Source organism: Rhinatrema bivittatum, chromosome 5, assembly GCF_901001135.1.
Source record: "Rhinatrema bivittatum chromosome 5, aRhiBiv1.1, whole genome shotgun sequence".
In the NCBI taxonomy this organism is placed as follows: domain Eukaryota; kingdom Metazoa; phylum Chordata; class Amphibia; order Gymnophiona; family Rhinatrematidae; genus Rhinatrema; species Rhinatrema bivittatum.
Genome location: NC_042619.1, coordinates 99,174,678 through 99,192,056, shown reverse-complemented (window position 1 = coordinate 99,192,056; position 17,379 = coordinate 99,174,678). Strand labels below are relative to the sequence as shown.

General features: G+C 46.7%; 1 protein-coding gene across 1 annotated transcript in view; it reads left to right on the top strand.

The window, feature by feature from the left end:
* The window catches only part of HSPH1 (heat shock protein family H (Hsp110) member 1), a 216,780-nt gene that overhangs the window by 61,026 nt on the left and 138,375 nt on the right, over positions 1 to 17,379 (top strand). The window lies entirely within an intron of this gene.

The window sequence follows — 17,379 nt, the reverse complement described above, 5'->3', positions numbered from 1 at the left end:
AGCTCTCCTCCCTCTTAACAGCCAGAGTGGGTGAGCCTGTACCACTAGGGCAAAGAGGGCAGGGATTCTACTCAAAGTTCTTCTTGATTCTAAAGAACAAGAGGATTCCATCCCATCCTAGACCTAAGGCCTTGAACAAGTTTCTAAATAGAAATTCAAGATGGTTTCTCTGGGCACCTTGATCCTCCTTTTGCAAAAAGGGGACTGACTATATTCCCTCAATCTAAAGGATGCATACACTGATATCGAGATGGTCACAGGAAAGTCTCCGATTTGTGATGGGTACACAGCACTTCCAGTACAGTGTTGCCATTTGAGCTTGCGTCTGCCATGCGGGTCTTGCTAAAATGCCTGGCTATGGTGGTGGCGGTGCATCTCCATAGTCTGGGAGTGCATGTCTTCCCATATCTGGGGCAATTGGCTGATCAAGAGCATGCCTCAGGCAGGGGCCACCAGGTCCATGCACTTGACCATTCAGATACTGGAGTCATTAGGGTTTGTTCTCAACTACCGAAAGTCCCATTTCAGCCAGTCATCTCAATTGCTAGACATGGCTCAGGCCAAGGCCTTTCTTGCCCCACCAGAGGGCTGTTGCCGTATTGACCAATGTGGCAGAGATTCAAGAGTCAGCAAGTGTCAGCCTAGCACATGTTGAGGCTGTTGGGCCATATGGCTGCAACCATCCATGTTACTCCGTTGGCACATTGACACATGTGCAGAGCCCAATGGACCCTGAGGTCACAGTGGTGCCAGGCCTCTCAGAGCCTCTGAGATTGCATCTGTCACCCTGTCTCTCCGGGACTCATTGTCCTGGTGGTGGGCACTTTCCAATCGGAAAAAGTGATCTCGTTTCAGACTCTTCCCGCTCAAATTGTCCTAACCACAGATTCATCTATCCTGGGGTTGCAAGCTCATGTAGATGGGCTCGGTACCCAGGGTCTTTGGTCCGCTGAGCAACATTCTTGTCAAATCAACTTCCTGGAATTTCAAGCGATCAGATAAACGCAATGGGCTTTCAGAGATGTGCTGTCCAACAAATTTGTCCTGATCCAGACCGACAACCAGGTAGCCATGTGGTAGCACCAGCAGGAAGGCACAGGATCATCCCTCCTGTGTCAGGAAGTGGTCCAGATCTGTTTGTGGGCCCTGTTCCACGAAATGGTGCTTAGGGCCATGTACCTGGCCGGGAAGGAGAGCATGTTAGCGGACAGGCTGAGTCAAACTTTCAGATCCCACAAGTGGTCCCTGGACCACAGGGTAGCATACTTTCCGCCTCTGGAGAAGGCCAGACGTAGATCTGTTCGCATCCCCATGCAACAGTAAGGTGCCTCTGTTCTGCTTCCTGTATACGTCAGACGGCAATCCAGCCTCAGACGCCCTTGTTTGTCATTGGGGCAAGTGTCATCTGTAGGCATATCCTCAGATTCCCTTAGTGGCAAAGAATCTCTTGAAGCTTCATGAGGTCGGAGGGACTATGAACCTCATAGCCCTTCATTGGCCGAGGCAGGTCTGGTTTCCACTCCTGTGGGACCATCCGGAAACAGATTAGTCTGGGGACTTGCCCAAATCTCATTATACAAGATCAGGGCAGGCTGTGGCATCTCAACTTCAAAGCCCTGTCGCTTACAGCCTGGATGTTGAGGTTGATTCTGCAGCTGATCTTTCAGAAGATCTCTGGTTCTGGTGGGTTCTAGTAAGCCTTCCACTAGAAAATCCTATGGACTGAAGTGGAGGAGGTTTTCTGTGTGGTGTGAGCAGATGGCCCTAGATCCATTCTCCTTCCCACACAAAAACTGCTTGATTATCTTCATCTGTTGGAGGCTGGCTTAAAAACCAACCTCGTTAGGGTTCATCTCTGTGCAATTGGCGCATACCACCATGGTGTAGAAGGTACACTTATCTCTGTAGCCTATAGTTGTACATTTCATGTGGGGCCTGCTTCAGTTGAAGCATCCTCTAAGGCCGCCTGCTGATTCTTGGGACAGCAACATGGTGTTAGCTGATGAAAGCTCCTTTTGAGCCAATGCACACCTGTGACCTGAAGTACCTGACCTGGAAATTCATATTTCTGGTGGCGGTCACAGTCAGCGAGCTCCAGGCCTTAATGACTTATCCATTTTATACTAAATTTTATCATGACAGGGTGGTCTTGCGTACTCTCCCTAATTTCCTGCTTAAGGTGGTGATGGATTTCTATCTTAACCAGTTAATTGGCCTGCCAGTATTCTTTCTCAGGCTCCATTTGCACCAAAGCAAATGAGCACTGCACAGTTTAGACTGCAAGTGAGCCTTAGCCTGGTTGAGCATTAATTTACTCTTAAAGAGATTCTCCACATAGGAAACAAGGATATCACACAACTTAGTAGGAAAAAATATAAATTTATTATTGCATATCCTTAGGAGATACAGGCAACCAGAACTCTGCTCAAATTCAGCCCTAGCTCCTGTCTCTCCTAGTATGTCAGTGAGTGCTGCGTTTTATAGATTTAAACATAGTGTGATGCCTATGATCATTTATCACTTACAGAGGTTGGCATATTAAAATAAGATGAACTAAACCTACATTTACCTGATACCTTTTCCATCCAAGTTAAGGCCCACCTTAAGGACCCCCCTTGCTTAAGCCAGATGTTTTCAATCCTCTGATAGTCCTTTGTCCTTTCAATCTGTTTATTGCGCTTCTTTCTTTCCCTCCTCTACCATGTAACCCGTTATGCAAGTTAGTTCTCTGTAATCCCATTCCCCTCCCCTGTTCATTGTACTTTCTACCTATAGTTTGATGTAAATCGACATGATGTTCCCACTGTCGGTATAGCTGCTAAATAAAATAAAATAAATACATCTTTTCCATCCTCAGGGGGAATTGGGAAAACTCTGATTTTAGTTGGGCCCCTCAAGTGGAGACGGTAGCCTATGAGAATGTGACCTCAGCCATTTGCCCTTTGTAACCTCATGACCCTCCATAAGTTTTGAGCAGCTCCAAATGCAGTCCAGATGTCTCCCAGTCTTCATTCTAGGGTCAGTTTGTGGTGACTTTTTTTTATGGCCAGAGTTTGCAAATAGGCCAGAGAGAACAAAGGGTTCTGGGTAAGCTGAGTGAACCAAAGTATGAGCCATAGTCTTCAGCCTTCTATCTGGAGCGGATAGAAGTGCATAATCCACCTAACTTTCTTTTGATAAAAATAGGTTGGGTGTTGCTTGGGTGTTGCTGTTGCCAAACAGACAATAGGCAGTTGGCTAGCAGATTGCACCTTTCTATTATGCCCAGGCTGGACTGCACCTTGGGGGTTATGTGAAGGCTCATTCTGTTAGAGCCGTGGCAGGGTCTGTGGCTCACTTGCGAGCAGTTCCCACTGAGGATATCTGCAAAGCTGCGAAGTGGAGTTTTCACACATTCACATCTCATTACTGTCTGGATAGGGATGGCTGTCACAATAGTTTTGGCCAGTCTGTCCTTTGGAACCTGTTTTAAGATGTAGACGCCAACTCTCCCAGCTTAGGGCCCATTTGGATTCAGGCTGTCTCCTCTGTTACCAACAGCACCAGTTTGGCCGCGCGTTTGACATGCTATTTTTACCTCTTATACAGTAAGGGGTAATAGCGCGTGGAAAGCACGTGGCCAACCCCCCCCCCCCCCCTCCGAAACTAATAGCGCCCTCAACATGCAAATGCATGTTGATGAGCCTATTAGTTAGTCCCACGCGATCCAGAAAGTAAAATATGCGGCCTTGGAGCGCCGGCTCTCCCACGCGTTTTTCTGTATCGGCCCGATGGTTAGGTATCTGGTCCCCTTTTAGGTTGGGGCAGCCTGTAGCTTAGGGATTCACCCATATGTGAAGACTACCATCCTGCTTGTCCTTGGAGAAACCAGTGTTGCTTATCTGTAACCAGGTATTCTTAGAGGACATCAGGGTGTTAGTCCTCACAAAATCCACCCGCCATCCTGTGTATTTGGGTTTCTCATATTCTTTATTTTAATTGTAATTGTTAGATTGAAGAGGGTCCCTGCATGGACACATGGTATAGGACATGCTGGGGATGCTCAATGTACCTAGTCTAAATTCTAGAAACTTTGACATTTTTCTGTATCAGGGCTTTATCTGATGTCACGCGTGTTGAGGACTAACATCCTGCTGTCCTCAGAACACCTGTTACGGGTAAGCGAATCTGCTCTGTCCAGCAATACAACTGCAATTCGCATTTGTGAACAAACAAGGGGGCACAGCCTCGGGATTTCAGAAGAAACTCTTGTTGGCCAGAAGAGAACCTCACTCAGCGTTCAGTAGCACATCTTGTATGACAGAATGTTCAGGCGGGTTTCCTAAGCAGAAACCTGGACCCAGGAGAATAGCAACTCAATTATACTGCATTTCTGATGCTTATGGACTGTTGAGGTCTTCTTCAAATGATTTCATGGTGACCCACAGGAATGCCAAGGTCCTCTCTTCAGTCGACACAGGGTAGTCCTGGAGCAACATTAGAGTCAGTGGCAAATAAATTATGTCCAATTTCATCAAAAAAACTTAATCCCAACGCCCCAAAAAGACAACCTTGGTTTACCAAAGACTTTCGAAAACTCAAACAATCCCTCAGAAAGAAAGCGAAAGGCGCAAAACACCTTGTCCAAGCACACTATCCAAATACAAAGTTGCTCTCCACCACTACAGGAACTCTACCTTAAGAGCTAAAAGGGATTTCTATGCCCACAAGATCCACAACATTATCTTCGACCCTAAAGCTTTATTCTCACAGGACAAGCAGGATGGTTGTCCTCACAAATGGGTGACATCGAGGATGGAGCCCACCACGGAAAACTTCTGTCAGTTTAACAGAACTTTGACTGGCCCCTACTGGGCATGCCCAGCAAGGCACTGACCCTGCAGCCAGCAGGGGTCTCCCTTCAGTCTTCTTTTTTCCGCGCAGCAGTTGCCACGCGGTGAAAGGAGCTCTCTTACCACGTTCCTGACAGGAATTTGGAAATTAATTTCCTAAGAAAATTTGCCCCTCAGGGGTCTCCCTTCGACAAATTTTTGTCATCTTTACGGAATCCGGTAAGTTTTTTGCCATTTTCCATCGACTACCGTCGATTTTGGCCCTCGAGGCCTGTTGGCACTTACCGATCCCCAGGCTAAATTTTGGCTTACAGCCATGGCAACGGGGTTCCGTCGTTGTCCGGATTGCATCCGGACTATGTCAATCACAGACCCCCACAGGGTTTGTGTTATGTGTTTGGGTAGTGAGCATGATGTCCTGACTTGCACCAAATGTGCCTTAATGACACCCAAAGGTCGCAAAGCCAGGATGGAGAAGATGGGGCTCCTCTTCCATGCACCCACCCCAACGCCATCGATAACATCGACGTCATCGGAACCGGCACCGTCGAAGTTGCACCATCACCGTCAACCCTCCGGTGACCGTCCGCCATCGATCGCTTCTCGGCCGTCGACTCCCGTCCCTTCCCCGGATGGGCGAGGGGATCGGAAAGAAAAGCATCGCCATCGACGGCACAAGTCTCGGCCTGTCGAGGATCCACAGCCATCGACCTCCGCTCAAGCCGAGCCACCGACTAAGAAGCCGCGATCAGACCGGACACCCTCCACGTCTCGTTCGCAGGCACCGAGGAAACCCTCACCCTCTCGGGGTGTGGGGGCCGTGATCCCACCGGTTACGGTGGTCCCTCCGGCCTTGCCTCAGCCTCCCTCTCCCGTCGAGCCGGGTATTGTTACCCCTGGTCTCCGGGCAGAACTGGACCGGCTGGTCCAGGAGGCCATCGAGAAAGCGATGAAGAAATTACAACCTCCATCGGCACCGGTTCTGGCACCGCCTCCGGCACCGACGCCGGCACCGACTTCGCCACCGAGGAGGGAATCGACCACCGAGCCGTTGGTGCAAGCTTTAGCACCTCTACTGCACCGCATGGAGGCACTTATGACGGCCCTTCCATCGGTAATTCCAGTACCATCGACAACACCACCGTCTCCGACTGGATTCTCATCGGCAGGAGAAACACCGTTCCGGATTCCCCCTTCCGGGGTGGTTCCATCGGTACCTTCTGGTATATCTCCACCGATTTATCCTTCGGCTCCATCGATTCCGCGTCTGGCACCGATTCCATCGGCAGCGCCGAAGCCCTCGATGCCATTCCTAGTTCCAACTGCAGCACCGATTCCATCTAGATTTCCATCGATGCCTTCAGAGCCTCAACCAGGTCCTTCAGGGCTTCAAGTCCCACATGATCCCTACGATACCTGGGGTGATGATGATGATACATCTTCTGACACAGATTTGCCTTCACCACCATCTCCTACAGAGAGTAGAAAAAGATCTCCTCCTGAGGATCTCTCTTTCATTAATTTTGTAAAAGAGATGTCAGAAGTTGTACCTTTTCAGTTACAATCTGAAGCCGATGACAGACACCAGATGATGGAACTACTCCAATTTCTGGATGCTCCAAAAATCATCGCTTCCATCCCTATTCACCAGGTGTTTTTGGATCTGCTAAAGAAAAACTGGGAATCTCCTTCATCTATTTCACCAGTTAACAAAAAAGCTGACTCCACATATCTTGTCCAGTCAGCACCAGGTTTTCAAAAGCCTCAACTGGATCATCGTTCTGTTGTGGTTGAGTCTGCGCAGAAGAAGGCCAAACGTCTTAAGCCACACTCTTCCACTCCACCTACCAAGGACAATAAATTCCTGGATAGTGTGGGACGAAAAGTATATCATGGAGCTATGTTGATTTCACGCATAGCTTCATATCAACTTTACATGACTCAATACAACAGAGCCATCCTTAAGCAGATGCAAGACTATGCTGACACGTTGCCGGATCAGTACCAACCACAGCTTCAAGCCCTTCTTCATAAAGGATTTGAGGCAGGGAAGCACGAGATTAGAACTGCCTACGACATATTCGATGCTTCCACAAAAGTTTCAGCCACAGCCATCTCAGCCAGACGTTGGGCTTGGTTAAAGGCGTCTAACCTTCGCCCAGAGGTCCAGGATCGTCTTGCTGATCTACCCTGCTTAGGCGACAATTTGTTTGGAGAACAAATTCAACAGATTGTGGCAGAGTTAAAAGATCACCATGAGACGTTGAAACAACTCTCGTCTGTCCCACCTGACGTGTCCTCCAAGCAACCACCAAAGAAGGACTCTAAGAAGTCGTTCTTTCGACCACGTCGCTATTATCCTCCATTAGCTAGGCCTCGTCCTGCACGGTCCTCCAACAGGCCTCAGCCTCGCCAGCCAAGAAAGCAAAGACCTACTGTAGCCCCACCTCCTGGGCCTGCGGCGGGCCTTTGACTTCCCTCTACTGAGCACATGCCAGATCCCTCTTCCATACATCCCTGTGGGGGGTCGACTGTTCCACTTCTTACACCGTTGGAAACAGATCACCTCAGATCACTGGGTGTTAGCAATTATCGCACAGGGTTACCACCTCAACTTCATGGCTCTCCCGCCAGACTCCCCGCCCCTTCAGGCATGGAGTCTAACCAGCCAGTTGGCTCAATTACAACAAGAAGTATCCCTTCTTCTACAATCAAATGCTATAGAACCCGTCCCTCCCTGTCAACAAGGGACAGGATTCTATTCCAGATACTTCCTAATACCAAAGAAATCAGGGGGGCTACGTCCCATTCTGGACCTTCGGGCCCTCAACAAGTACCTTCAAAAAGAAAAGTTCAAGATGGTAACCCTGGGCGCGCTGCTCCCTCTGCTGCAAAAGGGGGATTGGCTGTGCTCTCTCGACCTCAAGGACGCTTATACCCACATTGCCATAACACCATCTCATCGCAAGTATCTGCGTTTTCTGGTAGGCCGCGACCATTATCAGTACCGGGTACTACCTTTCGGTCTGGCATCTGCTCCACGAGTCTTTACCAAATGTCTCGTAGTGGTAGCAGCATTCCTCAGGAAGGAAGGTGTCCACGTCTACCCCTACCTGGACGATTGGCTAATCAGGGCCTCTACCCCTCAGATTGCTCAATCCTCCCTAAAATTGACAATTCACACACTCCTTTCCTTAGGGTTTCTTGTCAATTACGAGAAATCTTGCTTAGTCCCATCTCAAACCTTATCCTTCATTGGGGCAGACTTGGACACCTTACAGGCAAAGGCCTACCTTCCACTTCAACGGGTCCAAACTCTCATGTCCCTAGCTCACCAGCTCCAGTCTCAACACACTGCCACGGCTCGCCAATTCCTCATTCTCCTAGGACACATGGCATCCTCGGTTCAAGTCACTCCCATGACCCGACTAGCCATGAGAGTAACACAATGGACTCTGCGACACCAATGGATTCAAGCTTTTCAGCCTCTGTCCTCCATAGTCACAGTTTCACAAGCGCTACGCCTGTCTTTAACCTGGTGGACGACTCAAGTCAACCTCCTTCAGGGCTTACCTTTTCTCCTACCAGATCCACAAGTAATCCTAACCACCGACGCTTCCCACATCGGTTGGGGGGCCCATGTGGACGATTTCCAAACCCAAGGGTTATGGTCACCAGAGGAAGCCAAACACCAGATAAATTTCTTGGAACTTCGAGCAATCCGCTACGCGCTCAGAACTTTCAAAGATCATCTATCCAATCAAATAATCTTAATCCAGACGGACAACCAAGTGGCCATGTGGTACATAAACAAGCAGGGAGGCACAGGCTCCTTCCTTCTGTGTCAGGAAGCTGCGCAGATTTGGGCGGAAGCCCTCTCCCACTCCATGTACCTCAGGGCCACTTACCTGCCGGGAGTAGACAATGTATTGGCAGACCAGCTGAGCCGTGTCTTCCAACCACACGAGTGGTCACTCGATCCTCTGGTAGCGACCTCTCTGTTTCACAAGTGGGGCTCTCCCCGCATAGACCTCTTTGCGTCCCCTCAGAACCACAAAGTGGACGATTACTGCTCTCTCATTCGGAGCCAGCACTCTCGGCCGAGGGATGCCTTCTCCCTCAAGTGGACGACAGGTCTGCTCTATGCATTCCCTCCACTTCCTCTTCTGTCAAGGACTCTCGTGAAGCTTCGCCAGGACGGAGGAACCATGATCCTGAATAGCACCCCACTGGCCACGCCAGGTATGGTTTCCCATACTCCAGGATCTCTCCATCCGCAGGCACATCCCTCTGGGAACGGATCCGCATCTGCTCACTCAAAACGGCGGATGCCTCCTCCATCCCAACCTCCAAGCCTTGTCCCTGACGGCATGGATGTTGAAAGGTTAGTCCTTCAGCCTTTCAACCTTTCAGATTCGGTTTCTCGTGTCCTGATAGCTTCACGAAAGCCCTCCACCAGAAGATCCTATTCATATAAATGGAAAAGGTACGCATCATGGTGCACTTCTCAGTCCCTTGATCCCCTTTCCTGTCCAATCTCTAAGTTCTTGGACTATTTATGGCATCTATCGGAATCAGGTCTTAAAACCTCTTCCATTAGGATGCATGTCAGTGCGGTAGCCACTTTCCATAAAGGTATAGAGGGTGTCCCTATTTCAGTACAACCCCTGGTAACACGCTTTCTTAAAGGCTTGCTCCATCTGAAGCCACCCTTACGTCCTCCGGCCCCATCTTGGGACCTTAATCTGGTTCTTGGTCGTCTAATGAAACTGCCTTTCGAACCTCTGCACTCCTGTGAATTGAAGTATCTCACATGGAAAGTATTATTCCTGTTGGCTATTACTTCAGCTCGCAGGGTTACAGGCCTTAGTCACCTATCCGCCTTACACTAAACTCCTGCAAGACAGGGCGGTACTCCGCACTCACCCTAAATTTTTACCTAAGGTAGTTTCTGAGTTTCATATCAATCAATCCATAATACTACCTATCTTTTTTCCCAGGCCCCACTCCAACTCCGGAGAACAGACCCTGCATACCCTAGACTGCAAACGGGCTCTAGCTTTTTATCTAGACCGTACAGTTGCTCACAGGAAGAGCACTCAATTATTTGTCTCCTTCCATCCTAACAAGTTAGGACAACCTGTGGGTAAGCAGGCTCTTTCCTCCTGGTTGGCGGACTGCATCTCCTTCTGCTATCAGCAAGCTGGCATTCCTTTTCAAGACCGTGTAAAAGCACACTCTGTGAGGGCCATGGCGACTTCGGTAGCACACCTTCGATCGGTGCCGCTTCCTGACATCTGCAGGGCTGCAACCTGGAGTTCTCTCCATACTTTTGCAGCCCACTATTGTTTGGACAAAGCTGGAAGACAGGACTCCATCTTCGGCCAATCTGTCTTGCGTAACCTTTTTCCAACATGATGTACCAACACCCTTCCACCTTCCCGGTAGGGTGCAGATGCCCTTTACCAAATTCCACCCCAGTTGTTGTGCCTGTTGCACGTCGTTGGGTGCATTTGGTGCAAGTCGGGACATCCTCAGCTCGGTACTCACCCATTTGTGAGGACAACCATCCTGCTTGTCCTGTGAGAAAGCAAATGTTGCTTACCTGATGTAACAGGTGTTCTCACAGGACAGCAGGATGTTAGTCCTCACGAAACCCGCCCGCCCACCCCGCGGTGTTGGGTTCGTTTTAGTTTTTACTTTTTTAGGCACTGCCTGTAGCTTTGAAAATCAGACTGAAGGGAGACCCCTGCTGGCTGCAGGGTCAGTGCCTTGCTGGGCATGCCCAGTTGGGGCCAGTCAAAGTTCTGTTAAACTTTGACAGAAGTTTTCCGTGGTGGGCTCCATCCTCGATGTCACCCATTTGTGAGGACTAACATCCTGCTGTCCTGTGAGAACACCTGTTACATCAGGTAAGCAACATTTGCTTTCTCATACGTATCCGAACTAACACAAACCAACGCCCCAACAATCCCCATCGATCAAGCACAATCCAAAGCAGATGATCTGGCGCTTTTCTTCCAAAACAAAATATCCAACCTTTTAACTCTGCTGCCCCATGGTCCACCTCCTACTATCAGCCACTCTTGTCAAACAAAAATATATTTCTTGAAGCATTCGAACCCACTACTGCTTCAGAGATCCACTCTCTCTTAAAGAAATTGAAACCTTCCTCCCATCCATCTGACCAAATCCCCTCAAAACTTCTCCTGCTAATACCAGACACCATATCCAACACCCTGGCCGATATTATAAACTGTTCTTTAGCTCAGGGAATCTACCCAGATGCCCTAAAACTAGCATTTATCAAACCCCTTCTAAAGAAACCAAATTTGGACCCAAACGACAACAACAACTTCTGCCCTATTTCCAATCTTCCTTTTATTGCCAAGATATTGGAAAAATTAGTCAACTCGCAACTTTCCAATTACCTGGAAGATCATAAAATACTGCTCCCCACACAATACGGTTTCCGCAAGGCATTAAGTACCGAATCTCTCCTCATTTCGCTGACAGACCATATCATCATGGGCCTGGACAAAGGTCAATCCTTTTTACTAATTCTCCTAGACCTGTCTGCGGCATTTGACACAGTCAACCACTCCATCCTCCTTAACCGACTGGCGGACATCGGAATAACAGGAACGGCTCTCTCCTGGTTCAAAACCTTCCTTTCTAATAAGAGGGTACAAAGTCAAAATAAACAATAAAGAATCCCCTCGATGCAATTCCTCACTCGGAGTTCCTCAAGGCTCCTCTCTCTCCCCTACCCTCTTCAACATCTACTTACTTCCTCTTTGCCAGCTGCTAACTAACCTTCAACTAAAACACTTTCTTTATGCAGACGACGTGCAAATATTGATCCCCATCAAAGAATCAATTACAAAAACTCTCGAATACTGGGAATCCTGTCGACAAGAAATTAACCTCCTCCTCTCCAGTTTAAACCTGATTTTAAATTCGGCGAAAACCGAACTACTCCTCATTTCCCCGGAAAACAGTAACACTACACAAAATACACCACCAAACATCTTTGTCTCCCAGCTAGGGACCTAGGAGTCTTAATTGATAACCACTTAAATTTAAAAACATTCATCAACCGTACCACCAAGGACGGCTTCTACAAATTACAGGTATTGAAAAGAATAAAATCTCTTCACTTTCAAGACTTCAGAACTGTCCTACAAGCCATAATTTTCTCCAAGATAGACTACTGCAACTCTATCTTGCTAGGTCTCCCTTCTTCTTCCATAAAACCACTCCAGATGCTGCAAAACGCTACTGCCAGGATTTTAACAAACACCAGAAGAAGAGATCACATCTCCCCCATTCTCAAAAAATTGCACTGGCTCCCAATTCACTTCAGAATCCTCCACAAGACCACCACCATCATCCATAAAACCATCTACTCTCAAGCCCCACTCAACCTTCAAATCCCGCTCAGACTACACTCCTCGTCAAGACCAATCAGAGAAGCATACAGAGGATCCCTACACGTTCCACAAACAAAAGTTACACACCATCAAACATTCAGAGAACGGGCCTTTTCCACTGCTGGACCATCTTTATGGAATGCCACCCCTCCTGACCTCAGACAGGAACCTTGCTTACCAACATTCAGAAAAAGGCTAAAGACATGGTTTTTTAGGCAAGCCTTTCCTGATCACAACTATCACAACTGACTCTCATAACTTTCTCACCAGACAGACTACAACCACTCGTAATTTTCCCATCAACACTATGTAAATAATTTATTCCTTTCATTGTTACTGCCTAAATTATTCCTGCTACTCTTCTTCTTCTCCAAGTTCCAACCTCCCTTGTTTTATTGTAACTTTCTTCTCTACCTCTCAACACCTGTTTATCGTTCAATGTTATCACTCCCCTGTTTCCTGTAAACCAGCATGATATGATTTTATCATGAATGCCGGTATAAAAAAGCTTTAAATAAAATAAAAATAAATAGTCTGATCCGAAGGCATAGATGCTCTAGTCCAACCTTGGCCAAGAGGGGTTTTTGCTGCATGTTCCCTCCATGGCCCTTAATAGGGAGAAGGTTGTAGAAGGAATGGGTTTGGATGGTCTTGGTTGCTCTAGACTAGCTGAGGTAGTCCTGGTACACAGACCTAGTAATGCTGCAGGTAAACCTGAGCTTTTCAGAGACCAGCAGCCTATCTGAGTCCAGTTGTCACGCATGAACCTTCTTCCCTTTTGCTTACAGCTTAGCTCATTAGAAATCACATTTGTGATAGGCTAGTCCTTCTCCGTAATTTCCACTTTAAAGCCTATAAGAGGTCTACGTATGTAGCATATGTTGGAGTCTGGTGTAGTTTTTGAGGCATTTTTCGAGGAGTGTTCAATAAATTCATGGCAATCTGATATTTTTGATTTTAGCTTTTCTTCTGTGGGGTCTGGATACAGGTTTGGCATTGAATTCTGAGAAGATTCAGGTTACAGCTATTTCCTGTTATAGAGGTAAGATGCAAGGTCTCTTGGTGGCTTCTCATTCTGATGTTTGTTCTTTGGGGGGCATCAAGACTGACTTCCCTTAAGACTAGTGGTTTCTCAGTGGGACCTTCATTTGGTTCAGGGCCTTATCTCCACCCCTCCCCCAGCCTCTGAAGTAGATGGCTGTCAAGGATTTGTCTCTTAAAGTGTTTTTGGATGCAGTCTGTTTGGCTCTGTGCACTTCAGAGCTACAAGCCTCATTTTGTAGGGATCCTTTTCTAGTGTTTTTTTGCAAATTCAGTGAGTATTTGGCTGATGCCTTCTTTCTTAATCATGGTGCTTTCAGTATTTTATCTGAATCTGTACATTAGTTTCACAGCTTTTTCTAAGGACAAATGCAGAGACAAACTTTACCTTCTATCCCTTCCGCCAGGTTGTTCACAAAGATATTGAACGGAACCATTCCCCAAACCGATCCCTGTAGCACTCCACTTAAAACAGTTATTTCTTCAGAGTAGGGTCCATTTACCATTTACCATGCTGTTTCCTGTCAAGCCAATGTTTGCAGTCCACGCTACTACCTTGGTACCCATTCCCAAGCTTCTCATTTTGTTCACGAGTCTGTGGGACCATATCAAAAGCTTTACTAAAATCTACGTAAATCATATTGAGCACTCTTCCCTGATCCAATTCTCTAGCCACCCAATGAAAAAAATCAGATTTGTCTGGCAGGACCTTCCCCTGATGAATCCATGCTGGTTCTGGTCCAGCAACCCACTGGATTGTAGATGGAGACTCTGCTGAAGGAAAGGATAGTCAACTATTAATTTTTCCACCACCGAGATGAGGCTAACAAGCCTGTAGTTTCCAGCTTCCTCTCTGCTCCCCTCTTGTGAAGCGGGACCACTCTTGGATGCAGGGCATCCACTATCTCTCTACTTCTGGTAGATTCCATAGAAGGGATTCTCCATTCTTCGTCTGGCAGATTAAAATCTCCAATGATCAACACTTCTCCCTTCTTTCCCACCTTTTGGATGTCTTCAACCAGATCTGTCTAGTTCTTTCTTTTGAGTCAGAGGCCTGTTAACCACTCCAGTAAAAATAGATGCACCATATTTATTTTAGGATCGCCTATAATGCTCTTCTCTACCCTACATTCCATAACAAGCTGCTACTCCCCCTTTTCTGTCCTCTCTGTCATTAAGTTATAGCCCAGCATGGCCGCATCCCAATCATGAGAATCCATGAGCCATGTCTCTTAACAGCAACAATGTCCAAGTCCACCTCCACCATTAGGGCCTGCAGGTCTGGGATTTTATTTCTCAACTACGAGCATTTGTAGTCATAGCGTTCCATTTTTTTCCTCTTTATTTGTTGCACTTCCTAGTCACCTTTTCTGCTTTCTTGAGCTGATTTCATTTTGTCCTCCCACTTCCTGTATTGCTTGGGAGTGACATGTCAGTTTCATTGGCCATCTCCTGTCACCCCCTATTCATTAGTTTGTCTGACACATGATCTGAATTTCTCACTTAGCATCCTCCTTCCTGCTACAGACAAATGTAGGCCATCCTTACCATATAGCTTTTTACTGCTCCATACACATCCCCAGCGTCCAATGTATCCAAAACCACTTTCTATACACCGGTTTTGAGCCAGGAATTGAAATTATCTATATGGCATAGCTTCTCATTTTCATTTCCATTGCCTTCCGAAAAGACAATAGTCTTTGCAATGTGCTTATTTTTCCGAGATTTTGCAAATCTTTCTGTATTTCATGGATACCATTTCTGTTGAAGTCATTGGTCCCCAGATGGATGATAACACTAATATCAAAGTTTTTACTTTCTTCTTCAATGACTTGGACTATCTGGTTTGCATTTCTACTAGCTGAGAATCCTGGAAGGTATTTAACTGTTGTCACTATGAAAATGTGCTCTCAAATTGGTTCCTTTTAGTCTCCCAGCCGAAGCAACTTTCCGGTGGAGCGCACTGTTAGCCCAGGTTTGGCCACGCATTTTTGACGCGCTAGCTTTACCTCTTATACAGTAAGGGGGGTAATAGCGCGTCGAAAACGTGCGGCCAACCCCCTCTCGAAACTAATAGCACCTGCAACATGCAAATACATGTTGATGGCCCTATTAGTTATTCCTGCATGATCCAGAAAGCAAAATGTGCAGCGAAGCCGCACATTTTACTTTCTAAAATTAACGCCTGCCCAAAGGTAGGTGTTAATTTCTGCCAGAAGTGTACAGAAAAGCAGAAACTGCTTTTCTGTACATCCTGACTTAATATCATAGTGATATTAAGTCAGAGGCCCCCAAAATAAAAATCAAAAATTTAAAAATAAATTTAAAATTGGCCTGCGGGTCGGAAGATGGACGCTCAAATTATGCCGGTGTCCGTTTTCCGAACCCATGGCTGTCAGCGGGTTTGAGAACAGACGCTGGCAAAATTGAGCGTCAGCTGTCAAACCCGCTGACAGCCACCGCTCCTGTCAAAAAGGAGGCGCTAGGGACGCGCTAGTGTCCCTAGCGCCACTTTTTACTGCGGGCCCTAATTTGCATAGGCCACCTTCCTGAATAGCATGCCCAGGAGAGTGGCCTGGGCGCTCGCTGGCTCTCCCGCACGTTTTTCTGTATCGGCCTGATAGCTTGTTAGCTGCCTCTCACAGGAAGAACTGCAATCAATGGCTGTCTGCTCCCAAATGCTGGTCTCTAGGCAAACGAAATCTACAAAGAGCCCCCTCCCCTAGACAGCCTGGTAAAAGGTATGGAATTTTTTTAATTTTTCAGCCCCAATACACATTTTAGGACTTCATACAAGTAAAATAATCCCCTCAAAGGCACAAAATATTACAAAACTCAGACGAGGAATATTTGCTTATTTATATCTAGGCTAAGTATAATTTCAGATAGCTTTTAGCTGCCTCTCATAGGAAGAACTGCAGACTATCATGTCCAGGTGGATTAAGGACACAATCTCATCGGTATAAATTCTCAAACATCAGCTTCCTTCTGTTCTCTGAACTCATTTTTACAATGGTTCAATCCTTTTCCTGGGCCAAAGCTGTGCCAGTTTTTTGCAAGATGACATTTGTACAATTACTACTTTGTCCTCTTTGATCTTATCAACTTTCACTTGCAGAGCTGGTGGTCTTAATGTGGCCCTTATTTCCTCCATCCCAGATTAGTTGAGCTTTGCTATTTCCCTCTTGTCTGGACTGGTTTAGTAGGATGAGGAGAAATTTCTTACCTGTTAATTTTGTTTTCTTTAATCCTGCTACACTAGTCCTTGACCCTCCCAGGAATTTGGGCCATGGGATGGCAGAGGGCCTGCTTCTTCCAGATCATATGGGTAATGTTTGTTCAGAAGAACTTTATAAGGCATGTGTAAGGGTTTTTTTAAAATTTATTTACCTCCCATAATGGAGAGGTGGTTCTATCAGAATCTGATTCTGAAACTTGTTACAAGTTTATCTATTAATATTTGGGATGCTCTTAGTGCTTTGGTAGAATGCTGAGGAATTTTCTGGACTATACCACACATAAGTAGCTGTGATGTCACAGAGAAAGCTGTGCTGTCTACTGCTGGTAGAGAGAAAAAACCCACTTGTCTGGACTGGTGTACAAGACTAAAGGAAAGCAAATTAACTGGTAAGAAATTGAATACTGTGTGCAGTTTTGGTCGCCACATCTCCAAGACAGAGGTTTTTGTGGTGTAGAAGGCAACAAAAATGACAAAACGAAAGGGAACAGCTCTCCTATGACAGGCTACATAAGTTGGGGCTTTTCAGTTTGGAAAAGATGGCTGAAAGGGGACATGATAGAAGTTTATAAAATCATGAGTGGGGTGGAATGGGTGATTTAAAAGGATGGCTATTTTTCCCCATTAAATGCTAAAACAAGGAAAACCTCTGAAATTAACAACCTGCAGATTTGAAACAGATTGTAGAAAATACTCTTTCACATGGTGCATATAGTCAAGGTGTGGAATCTGTTGCCAGAGAATGTGGTCAAGGAAACTAGCATAGTGGGATTTAAGTGGTTTAGACAAATGACTGGAGGAAAAGTCCATAGCAATAGCCTTCTTTAATCTACCT